The following is a 27,002-nucleotide window of genomic DNA, read 5'->3' as shown; positions in this document are numbered from 1 at the left end:
AGAATGAGCTTTCGCCATTCACAGAAACATGGATGGACTTGGAGGGTATTATGCTAGGTGAAGTACGTCAGAGAAAGACAAATGCTATATGATATCACTTATATGTAGAATCTAAAAAGTATAGCAAACTGGTGAATAGAGCAAAATGAAGCAGATTCACACATACAGAGAACAAGCTGGTGGTCACCAGAGAAGAGAAGAAAGAGGGAGGGCAATACACAGGTAGGGGACTAAGGGGTATAAACTATTATGTATAAAAGAAGCTAAAAGAATCTATTGTACAGCACAGGAATATTGTACGTATTTTATAATAACTCTAAATAGGGTATAATTTTTAAAAATTATGAATCACTATATTGTACCCCTATAATGGGCTTCCCTGGTGGTTCAGTTGTAAAGAATGTACTTGTCAATGCAGGAGACCTGGCTTGGTGGTTGGGACAATCACCTAGAAATGGAAATGGCAACCTACTCCAGTATTCTTGCCTAGAAAAATCCCATGGACAGAGGAGTCTTGCAGGCTGCAGTCTATGGGATCACGGAAAGAGTGGGTCCTGACTAAGCCACTAAGACAACAACAATTTATATAATATTCCATACCAACTGTACTTTAATTGAAAAGAAATACTGTCTTAGTGATTGATTATATTCTTTGCAGCCAAAGATGGAGAAGCTCTATACAGTCAGCAAAAACAAGACCAGGAGCTGACTGTGGCTTAGATCATGAACTCCTTATTGCAAAATTCAGACTTAAATTGAAGAAAGTAAGGAAAACCACTAGTCCATTCAGGTATGACCTAAGTAAAATCCCTTACGCTTACACAGTAGAAGTGACAAATAGATTCAAGGGATTAGATCTGATAGAGTGCCTGAAGAACTATGGAGAGAGGTTCAAAACATTGTATAGGAGGTGGTGATCAAAACCATCCCTAAGAACAAGGAATGCAAAAAGGAAAAATGGTTTTCTGATGAGGCCTTATAAATAGCTATGAAGAGAAGAGAAGCAAAAGGCAAAGGAGAAAAGGAAAGATATACCCATCTGAATGCAGAGTTCCAAAGAATAGCAAGGGGAGATAAGATAGCCTTCCTCAGCAATCAATGCAAAGAAATAGAGGAAAACAATAGAATGAGAACCAGAGATCTCGTCAAGAAAATCAGAGATACCAAGGGAACATTTCATGCAAAGATGGGCTCGATAAAGGACAGAAATGGTATGGACCTAACAGAAGCAGAAGATATTAAGAAGAGGTGGCAAGAATACACAGAAGAACTGTACAAAATGATCTTCATGATGCAGACAAGCATGATGGTGTGATCACTCACGTAGAGCCAGACATCCTGGAATGTGAAGTCAAGTGGTTCATAGGAACCATCACTATGAGCAAATCTAGTGGAGGTGATGGAATTCCAGCTGAACTATTTCAAATCCTAAAAGATGATGCTATGAAAGGGGTGCACTCAATATGCCAACAAATTTGGAAAACTCAGCAGTGGCCACAGGACAGGAAAAGGTCAGTTTTCATTCTAATCGCAAAGAGCAATGCCAAAGGATGTTCAAACTACCACACAACTGCACTCATTTCACATGCTAGTAAAGTGATGCTCAAAATCATTCAAGCTAGGCTTAAACAGTATGTGAAATCAAATTGGCAACATCCATTGGATCATAGAAAAAGCAAGAGAATTCCAGAAGAACATCTACTTCTGCTTCACTAACTATGCTAATGCGTTTGACTATATGGATCATAACAAACTGTAGAAAATTCTTAAAGAGATGGAAATACCAGACCACCTTACCTGCCTCCTGAGAAATCTGTATGCAGATAAAGAAGCAACGGTTAGAACTGGACATGGAACAACAGACTGGTTACAAATTGGGAAAGGAGTATGTCAAGGCTGTATATTCTCATGCTGCTTATTTAATTTATATGCATAGTATATCATGTGAAATGCCAGGCTGGATGAAGCACAAGCTGGAATCAAAATTGCTGGGAGAAATATCAATAACCTCAGATATGCAGAGGAACTACAGAGCCTCTTGATGAAGGTGAAAGAGGAGAGTGAAAAAGCTGGCTTAAAACTCAACATTCGAAAAACAAAGATCATGGTGTCCGGTCCCATCAGTTCATGGCAAATAGATGGGGAAACAATGGAAACAGTTACAGATTTCATTTTCTTGTGCTCTGAAATCACTGCAGATAGTGACTACAGCCATGAAAATAAAAGATGTTTGCTCCTTGGAAGAAAAGTTATGGCCAACCTAGATAGCATATTAAAAAGCAGAGATTAAAAAGCAGAGACATTACCCTGCCAACAAAGGTCTGTCTAGTCAAAGCTATGGTTTTTCCAGTAGTCATGTATGGATGTGAGATTCAGACCATAAAGAAGGCTGAGCACCAAAGAATTGATGTTCTTGAACTGTGGTTTTGGAGAAGACTCTTGAGAGTCCCTTGGACCGCAAGGAGATCCAACCAGTCCATCCTAAAGGAAATCAGTCCTGAATATTCACTGGAAGGACTAATGCTGAAGCTGAAGCTCCAATTCTTTGGCCATCTGATGCAAAGAGTCGACTCATTGGAAAAGACCCCGATACTGGGAAAGATTGGAGGTAGGAGCAGAGAGGACAACAGAGGGTGAGTTGGTTGGATGGCATCACCAACTCAATGGCCATGTGTTTGAGCAAGCCCTGGGAGATGGTGAAGTACAGGGAAGCCTGGTGTGCTGAGTCCATGGGGTTGCAAAGAGTTGGATATGACTGAGTGACTGAACAACACAACTCTGGTAAAGGGACAGTGACTCCTCACACGGGGCTTGGACTGACTACTTATAAATCCCCTCTCTGCCTTATATCTCTTTGCTTCTCTACCTGGAAGTCTCTCTGCCCAGGATGCCTTTCTGACTTTATGTTCTCATCTGGTGCACATCCAAGTCCCTGTTTAGTCACCGGCTCCTCTAGAGTCCAGTGCTTTCACCTCCGGGCTTCCCTCCCACAGTGCCTGTGATTGATTCCTCCATCTCTGTGCTGCTCACACTGTGGTGTCCTGACTGTTACAAGCTCACCTAGCCCACAACGGATGACTGACTCAGAGACAGGAAACTTATTTTATTTGTGTCCCCAGCACTGTGACCCACAAAAGGTATATAACAGTCCATGCTTGTAGAACTTAATTCATTGAATTGAAGCAAGGTAACAATGATATCTACAAGACCAACTCATGTACGACCAACTTACAACTAAATGTAAGACCAAAAACTATAACACTCTTATAGGAAAACATAGGCAGAACACTCAATGACATAAATCAAAACTAGATCCTCTATGACCCACCTCCTAGACTAATGGAAATAAAAACAAAAGTAAACAAGTAGGACCTGGTTAAACTTAAAAGCTTTTGCACAGCAAAGGAAACTATAAGCAAGGTGAAAAGACAACCCTCAGAATGGGAGAAAATAATAGCAAGTGAAATAACTGACAAAGGATTAATTTCCAAAATATACAAGCAGCTTATATAACTCAATACCAGAGAAACAAACAACCCAATGAAAGAGTGAGAAAAAGACCTAAACAGACATTTCTCCAAAGAAGACATACAGATGGCTAACAAACACATGAAAAGATGCTCAACATCACTCATTATTAGAGAAATGCAAATAAAACCTACAAAGAGATATCACCTCACACTGATTAGAATGGCCATCGTCAAAAAGTCCACAAACAATAAATGCTGGAGAGGGTGTGGAGAAAAGGGAATGCTCTTGCACTGTTGGTGGGAATGTAAATTGATTCAGTCACTGTGGAAGACAGTATGGAGATTCCTTAAAAAACAAGGAATAAAACCACCATATGACCCAGCAATCCCACTCCTAGGCATATACCCTGAGGAAACCAAAATTGAAAGAGACACATGTATCCCATTGTCCACTGCAGCACTATTTACAATAACTAGAATATGGGAGCAACCTAGATGTCCATCGACAGATGAATGGGTAAAGAAGTTGTGGCACCTCTACACAATGGAATATTACTCAGCCATAAAAAGGAACACATTTGAGTCAGTTCTAATGAGGTGGATGAACCTAGAACCTATTATACAGAGTGAAGTGAGTCAGAAAGATAAATACCGTATTCTAACACATATATACGGAATCTAGAAAAATGGTACTGAAAAATTTATTTACAGGGCCACAATGGAGAAACAGACATAGAGAATAGACTTATGGACATGGAGGGGAGGAGAGGGTGAGATGTATGGAAAGAGTAAGAAAAAAAAAAGACCAACTCAAACATAGCTCAAGTCTTAGCTTATTAGAAAAGTTACTGATTGTTAATACTTTGGAGATGTGTTCACTACTCACTGGAGGTAAGGCAATGCTTCAGTAACAGCTTCTATTAATTTCTCCCTGGCCAGCAGAACTGAAAATGGTTGAATTAATTAACTCCATATGTTATTATTATGCATGTATGTGTACCAAACACTGTGCTAGACAAGAAGAAGTCAAAGAGTGAAGGGAAGGTAACAGATTTGCTTTGTAAAGTTGTTTTAAGAATTAAATATGACACCATAGACAGCATAGTGCTTGATCACAGCAGACACTCCATTTCTTTCTTCCCATCACCAGGCGTGTCCTGGAAGAATGTTGTGACCCTGGTGTCTAAAGAGCCTGGTATGAGCCCTGGGCACATATCTGGGTATCCTAAGCCCTGATGTGAATTAGTGCGAATAACTTAGTGGGAGTAACTGACCTCGTTTGTCTCTTGGGAATTCCTTCTGGGATTGCCTTACCAGAAGCCCCATAGTCTGACAGTCTGTTTCTGAGCCCCTTTTTGAGAACTTGATCATGGACCTCCTCCCTGAGTGTGTGTTGTGCGTATACATATGTGTGTGTGTGTGTGTGTGTGTGTGTTAGCCATTTAGTCATGTCCGACTCTTTGTGACCCCATAGACTGTATGTAGCCCACCAGGCTCCTCTGTCCATGGAATTCTGTAGGCAAGAATACTGGAGTGCATAGCCATTACCTTATCCAGGGAGTCTTCCTGACCCAGGGATCAAATCTGGATCTCCCACATCGAAGGCAGATTCTTTACCATCTGCGTCACCCCATATTCTCTAGATTGTTCACTTCCTTCCCAACTGCTATCTGTCCTGTCTTCAGTCTGTAGCTCTGGGGAAAGGCATCAGATCTTATAGATGGAACATCATTTCACTGCTCAGAAAGACCTGTGTTGGGGTCTTCCTCTGCTTCTTAGGGCTGGGTTCCCTTCATGAGTGGATTGATTATCCTAAGCTCAATTTCCTCTTCTGTGCATGGTCCTGCTAGGCTCACTGTAAATATGGAAACAATGAACATATGTAAGACTCCTATAGCTGAATCAGAAGAGGACCTAACTATGCTTCAGTTCAGTTCGGTTGCTCAGTCGTGTCCGACTCTTTGCGACCCCATGAATCACAGCATGCCAGGCCTCCCTGTTCATCACCAACTCCCGGAGTTCACTCAAACTCATGTCCATCGAGTCGGTGATGCCATCCAGCCATCTCATTCTCTGTCGTCCCCTTCTCCTCCTGCCCCCAACCTTTCCCAGCATCAGAGTCTTTTCCAGTGAGTCGACTCTTCGCATGAGGTAGCCAAAGTATTGCAGTTTCAGCTTTAGCATCAGTCCTTCCAATGAACACCCAGGATTGGTCTCCTTTAGAATGGACTGGTTGGATCTCCTTGCAGTCCAAGGGACTCTCAACAGTCTTCTCCAGCACCACAGTTCAAAAGCATCAATTCTTCAGCGCTCAGCTTTCTTCACAGTCCAACTCTCACATCCATACACGACCACTGGAAAAACCATAGCCTTGACTAGACAGACCTTGGTTGGCAAAGTAATGTCTCTGCTTTTTAATATGCTATCTAGGTTGGTCATAACTTTACTTCCAAGGAGTAAGCGTCTTTTAATTTCATGGCTGCATGTTATGCTTTGGAGGATGGTAAACAAAAGGAGACTTTGATAGTGGCAAACAGCATGGTGTTTGTAAGGAACTTACATTCAACTCCATTCAACTCATGCAGTTGAATCCCATTTCTGTCATTTTGGACAAGTGCTTATCTTCTCTAAGTCCACCTTATAGGGTTGTTGTAAAGATACGTGTGTATGGAGTAAGAATTTAGTAAGTACTGTCTCCACATCAGCATGGTCGTTATTTTGGACTCACATGAAGTCTCAGTTTACCATCACCCTTGGGCACCAGCTCCTGGGAACTGATAAGATACCCCTGCCGTCCAACCAGCTCCCCATTCTTGGCCTTGATTTCCTCCTTCCACATCCTCACATTCCCGAGGTGTGTTGCAGCCTGGCTTGGTTGAATTTTAACAGTCAGAGTTGCAAATGACAGATAAAGGTCCTGTCACATTATGGAGAAATGGCACATCATTTGTCTCATTCCCACCAATACTTTGAATTTTGCGGGGGAAGAATGTAGAAGAGGAGGGTGTGAATGATAATACAAAGTCCCAGAATTTAATGAGGTAATGGGTGAGCACATTTCCATCCCAGTGAGTTGGGGTCATGTTCCTGAGAAGCAGCAACAAAGAGGAATAGCTGATGAAACAAGCTCAAAGTGGAAATCAAGCAAACAGGCTGAATAAATCAATGTCCAGTGGAGTCTTACTTGTGGCAATCACTTCTCAGAGCCTCCGGTCCCCAGTGCCCCATGTGTGGGCTACAGATGCTCGTTTAGCTGCCTGGAGGTTGACATCCTAATGGTTTCCTTCCCACATTAAAAATGGAGATCTGTTTCAAAATTCATATATGTCGTTACTGCTTCCATCCACATCTTGCCATTCAAAGAAACGGAGTAAGAAGAAAGTCAGAGATGAGGGAGGGTACACTGCTGTGGGGGAAGGGTAGCTACCCTAGGAGTCAGCATTGAGCCCAGAGGTCTGATTTCATCTTTACTAGTTGTTCAACCAAGGGCAGGACACACCACTCATCTGAGTCAAAAGAAAAATGGATTTCATCATCCCTGCCCATTTGTTCTTTCTGTCATTTGTATCTTATATGGTTGTTAAAGTGCTTCCTGTCTATCACACAGTGAATGAGGCATGTTGGCAGGTACTGCCAGGCAAGAGGGGATAAGAGGATAACTGCATGCTGGAGCTGCACTAAGCACTTGGCTTATATTGACCTTTCCAATCCTCATGTCTACACCACTGTCAGGTGTTAGCCTCGTGAGCTCATTTTTATATCGGGGGAAACTGAGGCATAAAGAATTTAAGTCACCTGTTACTGGTAAGTAACGGAGCTAAGATTTGGATCCAGGCTCATCTGACTCTGGACTCTGTCTTACCCTTATAGACAGATGACCTCTGAAAAATCTTTGAGCAGAGGAAACCGGGCTCTTAAGACGTATGGTGATCGAAGGGCCCAGCACTGAGGCTGTTGAGGTCCCTTCTGCTTCTCAGCTACTCTGCTGCTGCTGCTGCTGCTGCCAAGTCACTTCAGTCGTGTCCGACTCTGTGTGACCCCATAGACGGAAGCCCACCAGGCTCCCCCGTCCCTGGGATTCTCCAGGCAAGAACACTGGAGTGGGTTGCCATTTCCTTCTCCAATGTGTGAAAGTGAAAAGTGAAAGTGAAGTCGCTCAGTCATGTCTGACCCTTTCAGCTGCTCTGAGCAGAGCCAATTTGGGAAACCTCTGGTGATTCTAAAACAGCATTTGTATGTATTTAACTTTGTGAGGACTTTGGCTGTTTAGCCATTGGAAGTCTTGGAAATGCTGGTTGCCTGAAGTCCCCCAACTCATCCCTCTCAGTTCCCCTCTATCCCACCAGGAAACCTGTGGACTCCAAAAGTCCAGCCAGCGTTTTGCTGTGCTTGATTTACATTCATAGGACTTGTGGGCTCTGGGGACTCGACCTCACTGGAGGCCAAGAAGAACTCGAGGGAAAAATGAGTCTTAGTGACAGGAACCTCTCCTAGCTCAGTATGAGAGGGTGTCTCCCAAGAGGAAGGATTTCAGGTTTCTTAAATGCCTTCCATGTGCCAGGAATTATATATACATAGTCATCCCCCCAGGGACGGGGGAGCCTGGTGGGCTGCCGTCTATGGGGTCACACAGAGTCGGACACGACTGAAGTGACTCAGCAGCAGCAGCAGCAGTCATCCGTGAGGAGAAGGAAATGGCAACCCACTCCAGTATTCTTGCCTGGAGAATTCCATGGACAGAGGAGGCTGGCAGGTTACATACAGTCTGTGGGGTTGCAAGAGTTGGACACAACTGAGCGACTAAGCACACACACACAATCGTCTGTGATAATCGAATCCCCTACCTGAGCTTCATTTCATTGGAAGGAAATGAAGCTCAGAGATGTTAAGCAGCTTGCCCAAGATGACACAGCCACAGAATGACTGAGGATCCAGAAGTGGATCCCAGGCTTGTGTGATGACAAACACTCTGAGTTTTTCGCTGTGGCATCCTGCCTCTCCCTGGGTAATCTTGGGGCTCTTCTTCCCTGGCAAGCTGAGTCTGGATAGGGGCAAGCTTTTGGTTTTCTTACTGCACTGCCCGCAACACTGAAATGGGCCAGTCGCCTCACATGTTGACTCCCTTTAGGGCATCTTTGGGGCTTCCCAGGTGGCACTAGTGATAAAGAACCCACCTGCCAACACAGAAGACATAAGAGACATAGGTTCGATCCCTGGGTCAGGAAGATCCCCTGAAGGTGGAAATGGCAACCCACTCCAGTATTGTTGCCTGGAGAATCCCATAGATAGAGGAGCATGGCAGGCTACAGTCTGTAGGGTCGCAAAGAGTCAGACATGACTGAAGCGACTTAGCATGCACGCAGGCAGGGTATCTTCCTTTTTAACATAGATGAGTCTCTTCTGGGTGGAACTGGACTTGTAAGTATTCACCTGGTCCCAAGCTCAGTGGGACAGCCAGATTGTCAGTTTTCTCTCATATTAGCTACTTAATTGCAATCTCAGGAATGAAAGGACAAGCAAATGCTACCCACCAGATGCTCCAGGCGTGCAGTCGCATCCCAAGTATACTTGTTATCTTTGTGGTCTGTTTCCCCCGCTCCCCACCGCCCATTACTAACCTCACTGTTACTCTGCACAGAAATCTATCTGCTTTGGAGAGGACACTTCACAGCACTCCCCACTCCCTCCCCCAGCTCTTTCACTGGCAAATTAAAACTTCTCTCTCAGCACCAGCAGAGGCAGCAGGCATCTTATATAAATGGTAATTAGTGCAGCCTCACTAAAGACCTGGTGGGAGAGACAAGGCATCTCTCTTTCTGAACTGAGTGCCCTTCGTGTTTGTCCGGACCTTTCTGAAGTTGCTTATTGCACTCTGCCATATACATTTCATTTTTTCATTCATTCATTCATTTAGAAAAGGTTCATAGCACAGTGAACGGAGTACATGCCTTGCCTTTATTTGTTTACTATTTATTTATTTTTATTATTACTTATTTGGTTGTGTCAGGTCTCATTTGCAGCACACGGGATCTTTCATTGTATCTCGTGAGCTCTCCAGCTGTGACATGCCGGCTCAGTTGGTCCATGGCATGTGGGGATGTTAGTTCCATGACCAGGGATCAAACCTAGGTCCGCTGCATTGCAAGGCAGATTCTTTTTTTTTTTTTTTTTTTCTTTTTTTAAAGAAAGTCTCCATTTTCTGTCCACTGAATCTCCATGCTGAGCGTTTGTGAAAGCACAGCTTAAGACCACTCGGTGGTTGCCCCTGCTCATTCAGCGGCCTGAGCAGTGGGAGCTGCAGGCCAGTCCGCAGTCCTCAGCGGCAGGCTGAGCGCTCCAGTCATCATGGGGACCTGCTGAATAGGTACAGGAAGCATCTGCATACCTGCAGACAAGTCGGCCACCTCAGGTTGAGCAGCAGTGAACTCCAGAGCTGGGGCCGTCCATTCACCCTGAAATTCCTCCTTGATCACAGCTTTCTCAGCTTCCAGCAATGCAGATTCTTAACCACTGGAATGCCAGGGAAGTCCCTGCCTTGACTTTAGATATAACCCAGTTGGAACCCTGGGGTTCTCAGCCCTGGTCTTTGAACAATAGGCTTCTCCTTTCTGAACCTCATTTCGATAACTAGGGAACCAATGTATGTATGTGCTGTATGTTTAGTCACTCGGTAGTGTCTGACTCTATGCTGTCCCATGGACTGTAGCTGGCCAGGCTCCTCTGCCCACGGAATTTTCCAGGCAAGAATACTGGAGTGGTTACCATTTCCTACTCCAGGATTTCTTCCTGATCCAAGGATGAAACCTGTGTCTCTTGCATCTTCTGCATTGCAGGTGGATTCTTTTTTATTTTTATTTTTTTCATTTACCACTAGCACCACCTGGGAACCAAGGTTGTTGTTCAGTTGCTAAGTTGAATCTGACTGTGACTCCATTCAACATTGTAGTGGAGTTGAATGGGATCAGGTCAATGAAATGAATCATGTAAAAGGTAAACCAAAATCTCCCAAAACAAATGTAACTGTGAGTTACCATTATAGAAAATAAAATCCATATATATCTGTGTGGCTGGATGGAATTGTCTGCTGGAAGGAGCTGGAGTTCCCATTATTTGAAGATCATCCTCTATACCAACTTGTTTTGAATGGGTCTAGAGGGAAAACCCGGAGAAGGCAATGGCAAGCCACTCCAGTACTCTTGCCTGGAAAATCCCATGGATGGAGAAGCCTGGTAGGCTGCAGTCCGTGGCGTCGCTAAGGGTCGGACACGACTGAGTGACTTCACTTTCACTTTTCACTTTCACACATTGGAGAAGGAAATGGCAACCCATTCCAGTGTTCTTGCCTGGAGAATCCCAGGGACGGGGGAGCCTGGTGGGCTTCCGTCTATGGGGTCACACAGAGTTGGACACGACTGAAGTGACTTAGCAGCAGCAGCAGCAGAGGGAAAACCATGGCAAGGAGATGGAAGCTCCAGAAAGACAGATATTAGTTCCACGAACAAAATATTGTGTAATAACCAGAGTCAGAGGTGATGTTGAACAGTTCCTGCATGGGATCTGCAGGTTGAAAACCTGATGTGGGACCTTAACTCTACCTTTTACAAGCTGAGTGGCCTAGATAGATTGCTTTAAACTCTGATCTTCAGTATCCTTATCTATGAGTTAGAGATAATAATAGTAACCATCTCATGAAAATTTTTGGTGAGTATTAAATAAGCTGATGCATGTAAAGCCCAGTATCTAGCATAGAGTAAATATTCAATAAATGGTAGTTAAATGCAACATGAATAATAATAATAGGCATTTGGAGTTACTAAGCTCCCTGCAGAGCCTTGGAGAGAATGTGGCTTTGGACTCAACCTCAGGATATGGCTTTGGAAGATGACATCCTGATGAAGTCACAAATAGAAACTTTCAGAATTTGGGTGTATCACCTCTGTGGACCCTATTTCACCCTGGAAAGGAAAATGACCCATCAGAGAACATGTGGTCCTCTGCCAGGGAGACTGCAGAAAAGGTGGGGTAGAAGGCAGACTAGGAATTTCCTTCCTGTCCCCCTCTTTCAATGGCCAGGCTTCCTTGGGGAGCTATGCCCCAATCAGAGTACAGCTTGATACGTCCTATATGGGTCTCAGTGCCAAGCATGAGGGGTGCTGCCCACAAATACATATGATTAACTGGTGTCAGTTTGACCAAGCTGGTTAATCTCTGAGCCTCCATTTCCTCATCTATAAAAAGAAGGGATAATAATCCCTACATTACAGCATTGTTAGGGTACCACATGTATCTGTATGTTACATTTATAGATGGATGGGTGTTACATTTGTAGATGGATGGGATTCCCCGAACCCCAGCTGCCTCCCCAGCCCATGCAGTCTCTGGTCTGTGGCTTAACACCCTCTCTGACTACACTGAGCACCCTGGGTCACAGGCAGCATTTGAGTCTCTGAGCTGATGCAGCAAATGAGGAACACTGGCCACATTCACCCAGTCTTTTGAAATTTCCAATTTCCATTTAGTACACTTATTAAGCACATATTGTGTTTCAGGCACAATGGTGGGTAGTAGAATATGAAGATAAGTATCCTGTATCCTCTGCCATCCTGTAAAGGCGTTCAAATAGTAAACACAAAAACTGTACTGTGAATGTTGTTATTTCATATTACAGATGCACAAAGACTTAGAAAGATACAAAGATACTAAAGCAGAGTTCTAATCCAGTTCCTACTCTGCTTCCTCTAACTCTGTCCTGAAAGCTGGAGTTTCCAAAACCCTTCTCCTGAACTATATGCTCTCCAAGTTGGACAACTGCATTGGGGAAGAAAAGAAAGAGATGGGGAGGGGAGAGAGTAGACAAAGAACAGAGAGATGCAATTTAACTGACTTACGGACCCTTTTAAGCAACTGACCTTCATGCTTTTCACAAAACCTGTTGAGCTAATAGCATGTTGGGGGTGCCCAAATTATTAACATCTAGTTGGAAAATGTGTTTCTCAAATGCAAAGTAAAAGTACCTTGCCTCCAAACTCTAAGATCTCATTAAATGAGCTAATTCACCTACTGCTTAATTTGCTGGAAGCCCTATGAGTAATTAGGCTGCTGACATCTTCCAAAATTATATTCTTAATTGTTGCATTCTTTTGCATCACAATGAAGCTGCCCAGCATTCCTCCTTGAGAGCCTTCCTCCTCTCCCTGCCAGAGCTCAGTGCTGGAACAGGAGTGAGTTTGCATTTAGCACACTACCATCCAGAACGTAATTAGTGGGAAATATTAATTAGAAACACAAGACCACCCTGGAGATCCAGCAGAATATTTGAAGCAATGGATTTAGTAGTTTTCATGGTTTGTCTTTTTTTTTTCTTTCTTTCTTTTCTCACGCTGGTCCTGAGCCCTGAAATCCTGCAGCTATTATTTCACCAGAGTGAGCTCCTATTTCTTGATATTGTTTGCAACAATTTATAAGTGTTTACTGGAGCGGTGCTGCCTGGCTTTGGCTGGTAACCCACAATAGTATATTTCATTCTTGCATCCATTTGTCATGGTAAGTGTGTGTGTGTGTGTGTGTGTGTGTGTGTGTGTGTGTGTGTGTATTTGTACTTTGGGAAAGAGCAGCATTTTCCTTACTCTTCATTACATAAATAACAGTATTCCGAGGAAAATGTCCACCAAGCCATTTCCCAGAGAACCACCACAAACACGTTTTTTGTTCGCAATAACTAGACTCCCTAATTGCTTTGAATGTACTTTAGTACTTTACTGGGGATGGCTTTGAGGTAATTATGAAAGAATAAGGAGGCTTCTGCAAGGAGAATTCAGGAAGAAGATGCTGAGGAGACATTCTGTTTTTAAGTCTTTACATGAGCAAGCCTCCACTTGCTGAATAGTGACAGTGGTAGCCTTTCCACCTGGAATTATGAGGGCTGGGGTCCTCTGTGCTGGCCTTTATTTTGGTAGGACAAGTTCTACTGTGCCCTCACTGCCTTGCTCTTTCATTGCCTGGGAACCTCTGTTACTCTTGCTGTCCCGGCAGCTGGAGGGCTGTTTGGCATTCATGTTTGTACTTTGGAAGGCAGCTCTGTGCCCAGGCTGTGCTCTCTTCCTCTACTCCGTTCAGTGAGCTCACTGGCTGCCTGGGATTCTCATTATGCAATGCCCAGAATATTTTGGCCAGATTCCTCCGCACCCCAACCCCGCCCCCTGAATTTTTCAAAGTGGCTTTAAGAGATTGCTCCTGTGTTTGGGAAGGTCGCGTTCTGGTTGTTACTCTACCACAAGCTTTCTGCATGGGCTCAAACTAGTCTTTGAAGTCCTCAAGCCTTCTCTTTTCATTTAATATGTTAAAGGTCCAGGCTCTTCTCAGTTACAAATTGTAATTCAGTTCAGTTCAGTCGCTCAACCGTGTTTGACTCTGCGACCCCATGAACCGCAGCACACCGGGCCTCCCTGTCCATCACCAACTCCTGGAGTTCACCCAAACTCATGTCCATTGAGTCGGTGATGCCATCCAACCATCTCATCCTCTGTCGTCCCCTTCTCCTCCTGCCCTCAATCTTTCCCAGCATCGGGGTCTTTTCAAATGAGCCAGCTCTTTGCATCAGGTGGCCAAAGTGTTGGAGTTTCAGCTTCAACATCTGTCCTTCCAATGAACACCCAGGACTGATCTCCTTTAGGATGGACTGGTTGGATCTCCTTGCAGTCCAAGGGACTCTCAAGAGTCTTTTTCCAACACCACAGTTCAAAAGCATCAAGAAGGTGTGAAATCTGACTCAGATAGATTGAGCATTTGAAGACTTATCTCCCTGTCTGCATTCTGCTTTCCTAACAGAGAAAAACCAATGACCTAACTGAGTGAGAGAATGGGCAGGAGGCCTCAGGGCGCAATGAAAGACCTGGGGTTTGGATTCAAACAGACTTGACTGCAAACCAGCTTCACAATTTAAAAGCTCTTCAACTTCAGATCCCTCTCCATCTCTGAGCTTCCATCACCAAATCCTGGCAAAGCAGGGCCATAATACCTGCCTGAAGCCCAGCTGCAGAAATTAAGTGAGAAAATGTTGGTAAAAGGTATGAAGACAATGCCTGGCAAACACAAGGCTTTCAAGAAAGGTTAACTCCCATCCCACACTCTGCTCCATCCTCTTTGAGGGAGGAGATGCCAGAATTAAAGTCATTAAAGAGTGGAATGTTGAGCGGCTTTAGAAATGTAGGGATGGTTTACTGGGGCCTTGGATGGTGTAGTGGGGTTTGGTTGGTGAGGTGGTAACAGAAGGGCCACAACCTAGAGTCCACTGCTTGTTCTGGGGACAAAGGGAGCAATGAATACTCGTAGCAGGGCAGTGGCCAGAGTAGGGGTTGGCATGGCAAGCTTAGGCAAGACCTCAAGATCCTTGAATATCAGTCCAAGAAATTTGAACTTGACTTATAGGTAAATTGATTCCATCAACGTTTGCTCCCACTCATGAGGGAGTGACTTAAATCAGATTTATATATTAAGAGTATCTCTGGGTAAAGGCAACTAGGGAACAAGACTGGACAGAGAGTCAATAATTAGGTAAAGTCAAAATGATCTAGGCAAGATGGGAGAAAGTGCTGACTTTTAGTTCAGAAAATCGAGAGACTGTAGCTATAATAGTAGTGCATATATTTTAGGGCAGGCCCAACAGAGGGATTAATCAATTTCTACACACAGGAGGGGGAAAGGGAAAGTGTTTTGGAGAACTGACATGTTCTCAGATGAGTGAAATGAGACTCAGGTGGGTCAATCAACCTATCAACATTATGCAGATAGAAAGTGAAAGTGTTGCAGTTAAAGCCAAGTATAGTCAGACCCTTGGGGCTTCCAAATATGGCTGAGACAGTAAAGAATCTGCCTGCAATGCAGGAGATCCAGGTTTGATCCCTGGGTTAGGAAGATCCTCTGGAGAAGGAAATGGCAACCCGCTCCAATATTCTTGCCTAGAGAATTTCATGGACAGAGGAGCCAGGTAGGCTACAGTTCATGGGATTGCAAAGAGTTTGACACAACTGATCGACTAACACACACACATAGTCAGACCTTAAATCCCACTCTGCTTCACTATCTGTCAAGGCATCCTAGAGGAAGTAGCCTTTCAGCTGAACCTTGAAGAAGACACAGTCTTTCTCCAGATAGACAATGATGGGTGAAGAGAATTCCAGGGAAAACGGCTTGAGCCAAGGCATTGCATGGTGAGAGTCTGTGGTCCCTTTAAGAATGTGCAAATCTGCCTTCGGAGAGATGCACTGGAGTTGGTACTCAGTTACTGAGTGTTTACTGTGTGCCTAGTATTATCCTCAGCACTCAACATTTACTGAATTTTTCAATCTTACCTGTAGTTTCTATGTAGACACTTATCCTACTTTAGGATGCCCACTTTAGAGAGAATCAAGCTGAAAACACAAAGCCCTTAAGTGGATTACCCAGATTCCTAGAGCTAGTAAGAGACGGAGCCAGACTTTCACCTAAGATGCCCTGGCTCAAGAGTTCTTAACCACTTTACAACCTGGACTTTTACTTACAGTGTGGAGGCTAGGAGCCATTCTTCCATGGCACCAAAGTGGAAGGAAACAGTAGAATCAATTTGTTTTATCGTCCCCTCAAAAGTTGTGGATGCCTTTGATGAAGACAGAGATCAACCAGGGTGACCTGGATAACATTCTATCTTTTATAATGAGTATGACAATAATAATGATGGATCCCATTCCTAGAACCATTCTGCTGACCAGGCATCATATGGGGTCCTCTCTCTCCTCTGCAAACCCCAAACAAAATGAAGACTGACTGGCATATAGGATGCTGGTGTGGAAAGTGTGAAAGTAGAGTGTCAGTCGCTCCGTACTGTCTGACTCTTTTATGACCCCAAGGACTGTAGCCTGTCAGGCTCTTCTGTCTGTGGAATTTTCCAGGCAAGAATACTGGAGTGGGTTGCCACGCCCTTATCCAGGGGATCTTCCCCATCCAGGCCTCCCACATGGCAGGCAGATTCTTTACCATCTGAGCCAACAGGGAACCCAAAGCTAGTGTGGAAATAGAGGGAAAAAATGTGCATTGTTAACCATGCTTAACAATATGGACCTCATCTTTAGGGCAGTGAGGAGCACAGGAAGGCAGTGACTGATAAAATTCTGCAGAGAGTTGAAACTCCACCTCTGGTGATAGTTTGGGAGAGGAAAGGGAAATTGATTAGGGAGTGTTAAGAGGTCAGATGCCACGAGTTGACTCACTGGAAAAGACTCTGATGCTGGGAGGGATTGGGGGCGGGAGGAGACGGGACGACAGAGAATGAGATGGCTGGATGGCATCACCGACTCGATGGACATGAGTTTGAGTGAACTCCGGGAGTTGGTGATGGACAGGGAGGCCTGGCGTGCTGTGATTCATGGGGTCGCAAGGAGTCAGACAGGACTGAGCGACTGAACTGAACTGAACTGAACTGAAGAGGTCAGAGGCAGTTCATGGTAATTCAGACTTCCTACCCTGGAAAGGGCCTGGACTAAAAAGTGGCAGTGGGAATGAAGAGAAAGGAATGGACTCCGAGTCAATAGGACTTAGTGTCAAGTTGCATGTGAAGAGTGAGGGAAAGAGGCTTCAGGGATGGCACCTGACTTTCTATCCAATCTCACTCAAATCCACAGACTGCTTGCTTTCTTGCTTGCATGGAAAACTATCTTTCTGTAAAGAAGTGTATCTCATGTTGAGGTCAGGAGCAATATGCTTGTTTTCTCTTTCCCAAGCAGAGAAAGCTAAAAGTGTCACTTAGTGATATGCACGAGTAATAAAATCCAGATTCCCTCCTCCCCCTTCCCACTTAAGGAGAAAAATTATTTTGCTCATAACTTTGATGAGTGTGATGAATGTTCGGATATCATCCCAAGCATGCAAACCGCCCAGGCGCTTGGGAAATTATTAATATTTTACTGGTGGCCTAGGTTGAGCAAACACAATAAAAACAGGCCCAGTGTCATTGCGCGTTGGAAAAGCAGATGGCAGTCGGAAGCAAAGCTGCATCCGGCAGTTTGAAATTTCAAATTACGTCAATTTGAAGCTTTGCTCGTGCCTCAGGCAAGATTTCCCCTCAAATGAAGGAGACAGGGGGAGGTGAACCCTTTATTCCTGGGCTAGTTGGCAGTAGCTGCTGATTTTCTGCAATTTCTATGATGCTGTGACCTGAGAGAAGAGAAGGAGATGGGTTACTTCTTCTTGTTGTGAGTTCCAGAGTATGATCCAGGGGAGTGAAAAACAAGAGAAGTCCTTGGGTCCCTAGTATCTCACTAAGCCAGACCCCATGGTTTGGAGCATATCATTTCAAGACTATAAGGACCTCTCTCTGGGCGGGGCTTGGCGCTCTCTGACTTGGTCTTGCCAAGAAGTGGCTCCAACTTGCCCAGGTCAGGAATTAATAGTGACACAAATGAAGCAAAGGAATCCATGATGTTACCAGCGTGACGGTTCTCAGAACTATTATTGACTATTAGAGTAGATAAGAATGTAATGGTGATTGTCTTTGGAGTCCTTCAACTTGTCCACATGTTCAGTTTTGAAGACTGCCTAACTTGGCTTCTGTTTCTTCAGTGCCTTTATTTCTTTTCTTTCTGGAAGCTAGCAGCACGAGTTCATGTAGATGAGTGGTTCTTAAGTTTGGCTGGTTAATCATCTCAGGAAGTGGAAAGCAGCTAATAATAATACATTTCATTAGAGATTTCAGTATCGTGAGTTTGGGAACTCATTCTCAGCTGTATTCTTAGGGACCAGCACAGCTGTTGAGCCATGATAAGCAGTGACATTTACTTGTTGCAAAAACAAATAAAGTGAGTAACATGCAGGTCCCTGTACAAACCACATATTCAATATATTCCTGCATATTTTGTTCCCATACCAGAAATACTCTTCTTTTTTTCATTCCTTCCTCCCAACCTATATAACTTCTATCCTTTAGATCGTACAAAATGTTATAGGAAATAATTAGAAAATTTGTTAGAAATGATTGAGAAACAATATTAAAAAGGGTTTAAAGTAGGAAAGTGACAATCCCATGTGTTGTCGTCGTTGTTTTTCAGTTGCTAAGTCATGTCCGACTCTTTGTGACACCATGGACTGTGGCATGCCAGGCTTCCCTGTCCTTCACTGTCTCCTGGAATTTTCTCATTCATGTCCATTGAGTCAGTGATCTCCATAATCCTATTAAGGATTTTAAAGACCACTATGAGTATTGTCTTTACAGCATCAGACCTTGCTTCTATCACCAGTCACATCCACAACTGGGTATTGGTTCTGCTTTGGCTCCATCCCTTCATTCTTTCTGGAGTTATTTCTCCACTGATCTCCAGCAGCATACTGGGCACCTACCAACCTGGGGAATTCCTCATTCAGTAGCCTATCATTTTGCCTTTTGATACTGTTCATGGGGTTCTCAAGGCAAATATACTGAAGTGGTTTGCCATTCCCTTCTCCAGTGGACCACATTCTGTCAGACCTCTCTACCATGACCCATCTGTCTTGGGTGGCCCCACATGGCATGGCTTAGTTTCATTGAGTTAGACAGGTCTGTGGTCCATATGATCAGATCAACTAGTTTTCTGTGATTATGATTTCAGTGTGTCTGCCCTCTGATGCCCCCTCGCAATACCAACCGTCTTACTTGGGTTTCTTTTACCTTGGTCGTGGAAAATCTCTTCACAGCTGCTCCAGCAAAGTGCAGCCGCTGTACCTTACCTTGGACGAGGGGTATCTCCACAAGGCCGCCCCTACTGACCTTGAACGTGGAGTAGCTCCTCTCGGCCCTGCTGTGCCCGCACAGCCACCGCCTCTTGGACCTGGGACAGCTCCTCTCGGCCACCGCCCTGACCTTGGGCGTGGGGTAGCTCCTCTCAGCCACACTTCTGCACGTGGTCGGTTGCACGGAGCCGGCGTCTCTCGTGCCTGCGCCGCCGTGAATCAAGGCAAATTGGAAGTGGTCAAACAGGAGATGACAAGAGTGAATGTCTACATTCTAGGAATCAGTGAACTAAAATGGACTGGAATGGGTGACTTTAACTCAGATGACCATTATATCTACTACTGTGGGCAGGAATCCCTTAGAAGAAATGGCGTAGCCATTGTGGTCAACCAAAGAGTCCAAAATGCAGTACTGGGATGCAATCTCAAAAATGACAGAATGATCTCTGTTCGTTTCCAAGGCAAACCATTCAATATTACAGTAATCCAAGTCTATGCCCCAACCAGTAATGCTGAAGAAGCCGAAGTTGAACGGTTCTATGAAGACCTCCAAGACCTTTTAGAACTAACACCCAAAAAAGATGTCCTTTTCATTATAGGGGACTGGAATGCAAAGGTAGGAAGTCAAGAAACACCTGGAGTAACAGGCAAATTTGGCCTTGGAGCATGAAATGAAGCAGGGCAAAGGCTAATAGAGTTTTGCCAAGAGAATGCACTGGTCATAGCAAACACCCTCTTCCAACAACACAAGAGAAGACTCTACACATGGACATCACCAGATGGTCAACACCGAAATCAGATTGATTATATTCTTTGCAGCCAAAGATGGAGAAGCTGTATACAGTTAGCAAAAACAAGACCAGGAGCTGACTGTGGCTCAGATCATGAACTCCTTATTGCCAAATTCAGACTTAAATTGAAGAAAGTAGGGAAAACCACTAGACCATTCAGATATGACCTAAATCAAATCCCTTATGATTATACAGTGGAAGTGAGAAATAGATTTAAGGGACTAGATCTGATTGATAGAGTGCCTGATGAACTCTGGACGGAGGTTCATGACATTGTATAGGAGACAGGGACCAAGACCATCCCCATGGAAAAGAAATGCAACAAAGCAAAATGGCTGTCTGAGGAGGCCTTACAAATAGCTGTGAAGAGAAGCAAAAAGCAAAGGAGAAAAGGAAAGATATAAGCATCTGAATGCAGAGTTCCAAAGAATAGCAAGGAGAGATAAGAAAGCCTTCCTCAGTGATCAATGCAAAGAAATAGAGGAAAACAACAGAATAGGAAAAACAAGAGATCTATTTAAGAAAATTAGAGATATCAAGGGAACATTTCATGCAAAGATGGGCTCAATAAAGGACAGAAATGGTATGGACCTAATAGAAGCAGAAGATATTAAGAGGTGGAAGAATACACAGAAGAACTGTACAAAAAAGATCTTCACGACGAAGATAATCATGATGGCGTGATCACCCACCTGGAGCCAGACAACTTGGAATGTGAAGTCAAGTGGGCATTAGAAAGCATCACTACGAACAAAGCTAGTGGAGGTGATGGAATTCCAATTGAGCTATTTCAAATCCTGAAAGATGATGCTGTGAAAGTGCTGCACTCAATATGCCAGCAAATTTGGAAAACTCAGTCTTTGGAAAAGGTCAGTCTTCATTCCAATCCCAAAGAAAGGGAATGCCAAAGAATACTCAAACTACTGCACAATTGCACTCATCTCACACACTAGTAAAGTCATGCTCAAAATTCTCCAAGCCAGGCTTCAGCAATATGTGAACCGTGAACTTCCAGATGTTCAAGCAGGTTTTAGAAAAGGCAGAGGAACCAGAGATCAAATTGCCAACATCCGCAGGATCATGGAGAAAGCAAGAGAGTTCCAGAAGAACATAAATTTCTGCTTCATTGACTATGCCAAAGCCTTTGACTGTGTGGATCACAATACACTGTGGAACATTCTGAAAGTGATGGGAATACTAGAACACCTGACCTGTCTGTTGAGAAACCTGTATGCAGGTCAGGAAGCAACAGTTAGAACTGGACATGGAACAACAGACTGGTTCCAAATAGGAAAAGGAGTACATCAAGGTTGTATATTGTCACCCTGCTTATTTAACTTATATGCAGAGTACATCATGAAGAACGCTGGGCTGGAAGAAGCACAAGCTGGAATCAAGATTGCTGGGAGAAATATCAATAACCTCAGATATGCAGGTGACACCACCCTTATGGCAGAAAGTGAAGAGGAACTAAAAAGCCTCTTGATGAAAGTGAAAGAGGAGAGTGAAAAGTTTGGCTTGAAGCTCTACATTCAGAAAATGAGGATCATGGCATCTGGTCCCATCACTTCATGGAAAATAGATGGGGAAACAGTGGAAACAGTGTCAGACTTTATTTTGGGGGGCTCCAAAATCACTGCAGATGCTGATTGCAGCCAGGAAATTAAAAGACACTTACTCCTTGGATGGAAAATTGTGACCAACCTAGATAGCATATTAAAAGCAGAGACATTACTTTGCCAACCAAGGTCCGTCTAGTCAAGGCTATGGTTTTTCCCGTGGTCATGTATGGATGTGAGAGTTGGACCGTGAAGAAAGCTGACCAGCGAAGAATTGATGCTTTTGAATTGTAGTACTGGAGAGGACTCTTGAGAGTCCCTTGGACTGCAAGGAGATCCAACCAGTCCATTCTAAAGTAGATCAATCCTGGGTGTTCACTGGAAGGACTGATGCTAAAGCTGAAACTCCAATACTTTGGCCACCTCATGCGAAGAGTTGACTCACTGGAAGACTCTGATGCTGGGAGAGATTGGGGGTGGTAGGAGACGGGGACGACAGAGAATGAGATGGCTGCTTGGCATCACCGACTCGATGGACATGAGTTTGAGTGAACTCCGGGAGTTGGTGATGGACAGGGAGGCCTGGCATGCTGTGATTCATGGGGTCGCAAAAAGTCGGACTTGACTGAGTGACTGAACTGAACTGATGGGTATTGCCAGAAACTATAGGGAGATAAGAAAGACAGCAGAGAGACTTGAGGCTTATTTAGTCATCTGGGAAGCATGTAGCAGTGAGTTGAGGTGGATGGTTGCAGGGGAGGTGGAGAGAAGTGAATGGATTGGCGTGTTTTGCTGGTAGATCTTGCAAGACTTGTTCATAGACTAAGCAGGTTTGAGGGGAAAAGACAGATTGGGTATAACACCTGGATTTTGCTTGGGGACTTGGTGATGGACAGGGAAGCCTGGAATGCTGCAGTCCATGTGGTCACAAAGAGTTGGGCATGACTGAGCAACTGAACCTAAATGAGATGAATGGTGGAATAGTGGCACAATTTTCTAGGGTATTTATAAGAGGGGGCCGTTTCAGGGAGATGTGTTTATTGTATATAAGGGCTTTGTGCACTTAGAGTTGATGTACATGTGTAGAATATGTACTGAGGAGAGGTATATTGTATATTGTATTAGTTTCCTGTATCTGCTGTAACAGACTGCAACAAGTTTTTAGGTTTTAAAACAACAAAAATATATTCTCTCAGCAGTTTTCAAGGCCATAAGTCTGAAATCAGCTTCACTGGGTGGGGATCAGAGTGTCGGCTGTTCTGCAGTCTGCTGGAGGCTTAGGGGTAAACGTGCTCCTTGTCTCTTCCAGCTTCTAGCAGTTGTTGGCATTCCTTGGCTTGTGGCTGTATCATTCCAGTTTTCAAGGCCAGCACCTTCCCTCTGCTGTGTCTTTATATCATGTTGGGGTGTGTGTGTGTGTGAAGTCTCCCTCTTCTTCCATTTTATTGGGATTTATGTGATTGCATTTAGGGCCCACAGAGATAATCCAAAATAATCTTCCTATCTCAAAATCTTTAACTTAATCACATCTACAGAGACCCTTTTCCCAAATAAAATAAACATTTACAGATTCCAGGAATTAGAGCCTGTGTACTTTGGGGTTCATATCATACAGAGAAGAGTACAAACTATAGAAATGATTCCTGAAAGTATAGTCTTCAGAGAAGAGTACAGATTATAGATCCATGGTGTGTCTGTGTATACAGGTCACATGTACACATGCTGCCTAGGACTGTATGTGAAGGCCTGGCCCTCTGTGTATGGTATATACCTCTTCTTTCCTATGTCCCTGCATCAGGAGACTCTGGCAGTCACATGGTTACTATTAAGAAAGTTTTTATAAACATCATGGATCTTTCTTGCTTTCCCTACAAATCCAGGTTAGTGTTATATCCTCAGGCTATCCCAAGAGGAAGCCTTCTATTTTGACTATATAACTGGTTATGCTTACTTATAACCTTTGGGTATCTAATTTGACTTGGAAAATGGATTTGTTTCCCAACATCTAAGCTTAGAAGCCCCCCCTTCAAAGTAAAAAAAAATAATGTGCTATCCCCTGCTACCATAAGAATAGTTATATGTGCTTAGTGTCCGTTGATCAAGAACTATACACTAACAAGAAGTTAATATGAATTTTCTTACACTCTAAAATATATGTATACTTTATTAATTAATCCCAATGTCATCTACCTACATTTTAAAATGCTACTATCTGGATGTACATGGCATTAACAGGTGATAAGTGATGCTTAGGGCATATTATAGTGGAAATGGCATACACAAATTACTGTCCCACAGATCCAATTTGAGCAGCAGATGTGTTTGGATTGACTAGCAGGTTATTATTATTGTGTAATGAAAGCATAATGCCTTTGGTGGGACAAGCAGTCTCCTATGGATTCTGGTCCCACCATTCACAATTTTACTAAACCTACCAGCTCCATCCCTTTATAACCCACATGGTCCTTGAAGATATTTGATTTGTGATCCCAGGTATAAAAATGACTTACACCTTTGACAGAATGCAGCTATCTACAGTTGGTAGTATTTGATATCTCTGACTTCATTTCAGCTTCATAACCCCCGACCCCCAACCCTAACTACCACCCTTTGATAGAGATGGATAGCATCATTTCCTAAGATGAGTTAATTGAGACTCAACAGTTTTAACTCCTTGCCCAGTGTCACCCAGATCATAACTAGAACTGCCAGGGCTAGAATCTTGGCCTCTTGACTCCTAGGAAGATGTTCTCTTTTCCTCACACTATATTGTCTTCTTTGTAATTTGCCTGAACTCTGGACAAACCAGCTGTTACTGCGAGTGGATAGCCATCAAAATCAAATCTGAGCAAATAGCAGTAAACAGCTGACCTTCAAAAAAGCAAGGGAGGAAATCTGTTCAATTTCTGTTCAAGACACTTGTAAGTGGAGATAGGTAACATACAAGGAAACAGATAAGGAGTTGGTAAACAGTAGAAAAATTCTATCCACGCCATGAGTAAATCAGAGATTGCTGAAGGCAGAGACCAAAGAATAGTATAAAAAAATACAATTGAAGAAGCCAGAAGATCTAAGCCTTTACTTGCTTGTATCTAGACAGAATCACCTCTCACAGTATCTGTTCTGTTTTGTTTTTCATCTTTAAATAGGGATGATCATATGATACCCACTTCTTTGGGTTGCCATCATGAAGATCAAACAGAATCATGGAGGCAGAAATGTTCTGAAATCATACAGTGAATAATAACTCTATGGTCTGAAGCCCAGGAGGCTTTCAGATAACTTTTTTTTCCTCCATGGGGAATTAATTTTCAATATATGTAGTCACTGAAGATTTTCTTGTTGCTCATAGAAAATTGTGGGTTTCTTGGAAGGCCCTGGATGTCTATGACAAACCTCAAGGACATCGATGATTTGAAAATTGCATAGTGAGTTTCCCTAAAGACCACTGGGCCAGACATCTAATATATCCAAATTCCTGATGGATAAAGAATTGTAAATGTTTACTTTAGGCAGTTAGGTTCTGGGAGGTTTGATTTGAAACTGAATGACTGTCTTAGTCCATTCGAGCTGCTATAACAGACTACCACAGACCAGGTGGCCTAAACAACAAACATTTATGTATCATAGTTCTGGAGGCTGAGCAGTTCAAGATCAAGGCACTGGCAGATTCAGATTCTGGCGAAGGGCCACTTCCTGGTTCATAGATGGTTCATTGCACTATGTCCTCACATGTCTGAAGGGCTGATGGATCTCTCTGCCTGAGAGCTCTGCCCTCATGACCTAGTCACTTCCCAAAGGCCCCACCTCCTAATACCAATCACAATGGGAATGAGACTTCAACATATAGGGACACAAATGTTCCGTCTATAGCAGTGATTATGTGCGCTGGATTTGAAAGGGCTGTATTTCTTCTTCATACTGAGGAAGCTCCAGTATCTTCTAGGTAGTCTGTTGGTTTTAGCTGAAATGCTTTCCAAAGTTAACAAGTATCCAGCAAGACCATGTTCCTGAAGTGCATGGATATCTTTTTTTCATGCTCTGGTTTCTAGATTTGATTGTCGCTTCAGGACATCTCAGTAAGGAGCCCTGGAAAAATCAGTGAAAATCATGGAGGAATTTTCTGTGTGTTGCATGGTTTTATGGGTAATCTGACTGACTAATCTGAGCCTCTGAAAGAGAGGAACATAGGTGGCTGTGATAATGTCTGCCCATGATTATTTTTGACTATTTCTTATACAAAAGTCTCTCCCCTCTACTTGGGAATCTATCTTTCTTAGCAATCTTAGGATTTATTGTCTATAATCACAAAGCACAAACCTGATCTAACATGAAAGGTAGTAAATTCCCATTTTTCCAGGATCCAGCCAGGCAGAAAGGCAACTCAGTGCTCCATGATTATTGTTGGTTTGATTGCAAAAAATTAGAAGAGACAACATATTTTTATGTACCTTGTAATCTTGTATGTTAAGAAGCAGTTCTAACCCATCTTAGACTGAGGACTCCTTTTAACATCAAGAAAAGATGTGATCCATAGCAACTATTTGGTATTTATTAGATGAGAAAAGACATGATGACTGAAACCCACAATGAATAGCATGGTGCCATTTTTAATGAATTCAGATGTTAGAACAGCATGGTGCCATTTTTAATGAATTCATATGTTAAGTACATACAAATATTAGATAAAGAAACATGCACACATTAATATCTATGGAACTATGCACACATATTTGAAAAAAATACCAATTTATATATTGCCAAGATATCCTTTTTTTCAACTTACAGAAATATTTGATGGATATTCAGAGACTTGAACACACTGTAAAAATTCATGACTTCTGGGTTCCATTGCTACTTGTTGAGAAATACTGAATACTTAGAGTAGTTTTTCTAACTCTTGAAAAGTGAACATTCATGTAAAATATGTACAGTGATCAGGTTATCAGATTATTCAGCTTATTCCTCAATTATTCCAGATCAACAGGAATGATAGAGACAGGTTTAAGAACTTGTATGTGGCATTTCTTTGCCTCTGAGCAGCCAACGGTTCAACAGTGTGCAAACGACACAACACTTATGACACTGAAAGGGGTTTTCAAGATGAGAGGTCTTATTATGGAGCAGAAGAATTTAGAAAGAATTAGATACATGACCGCTCGGGTTCCATTGTTTCCAAGCTGTGCATCCTTGAGGAAACTGAGCCTTCTAAGTCTCAGTTTCCTGATGTGAAATTTGAGTATAAAAATACCCATTTCACAACAGTGCTGTAAGGCTTTTCATGTGATAGGCATTTGACAAAGTGTAGCAGCAGCTACATCCAGGGACCGGGGAGCCTGGTGGGCTGCCGTCTATGGGGTCACACAGAGTCGGACACGACCGAAGCGACTTAGCAGCCCCAGCAGCAGCAGCTATATTCTGATCCAACCTCCATTTTATACGTAAGA

At 43.3% G+C, this 27,002-nt stretch overlaps 1 pseudogene; it reads right to left on the bottom strand.

The window, feature by feature from the left end:
• Nucleotides 1-23,078: 23,078 nt before the first annotated feature.
• On the bottom strand, nt 23,079-23,214 carry LOC148778027 (small nucleolar RNA U3; annotated as a pseudogene).
• Nucleotides 23,215-27,002: the final 3,788 nt, after the last annotated feature.

The sequence above is a fragment of the Moschus berezovskii genome, chromosome 4 (genome assembly GCF_049115385.1).
Source record: "Moschus berezovskii isolate FMDL1 chromosome 4, NW_MosBer_1.0, whole genome shotgun sequence".
Taxonomy (NCBI): domain Eukaryota; kingdom Metazoa; phylum Chordata; class Mammalia; order Artiodactyla; family Moschidae; genus Moschus; species Moschus berezovskii.
The sequence above is the reverse complement of the archived record's forward strand: the minus strand, read 5'-3'. Positions and strand labels throughout refer to the sequence as shown.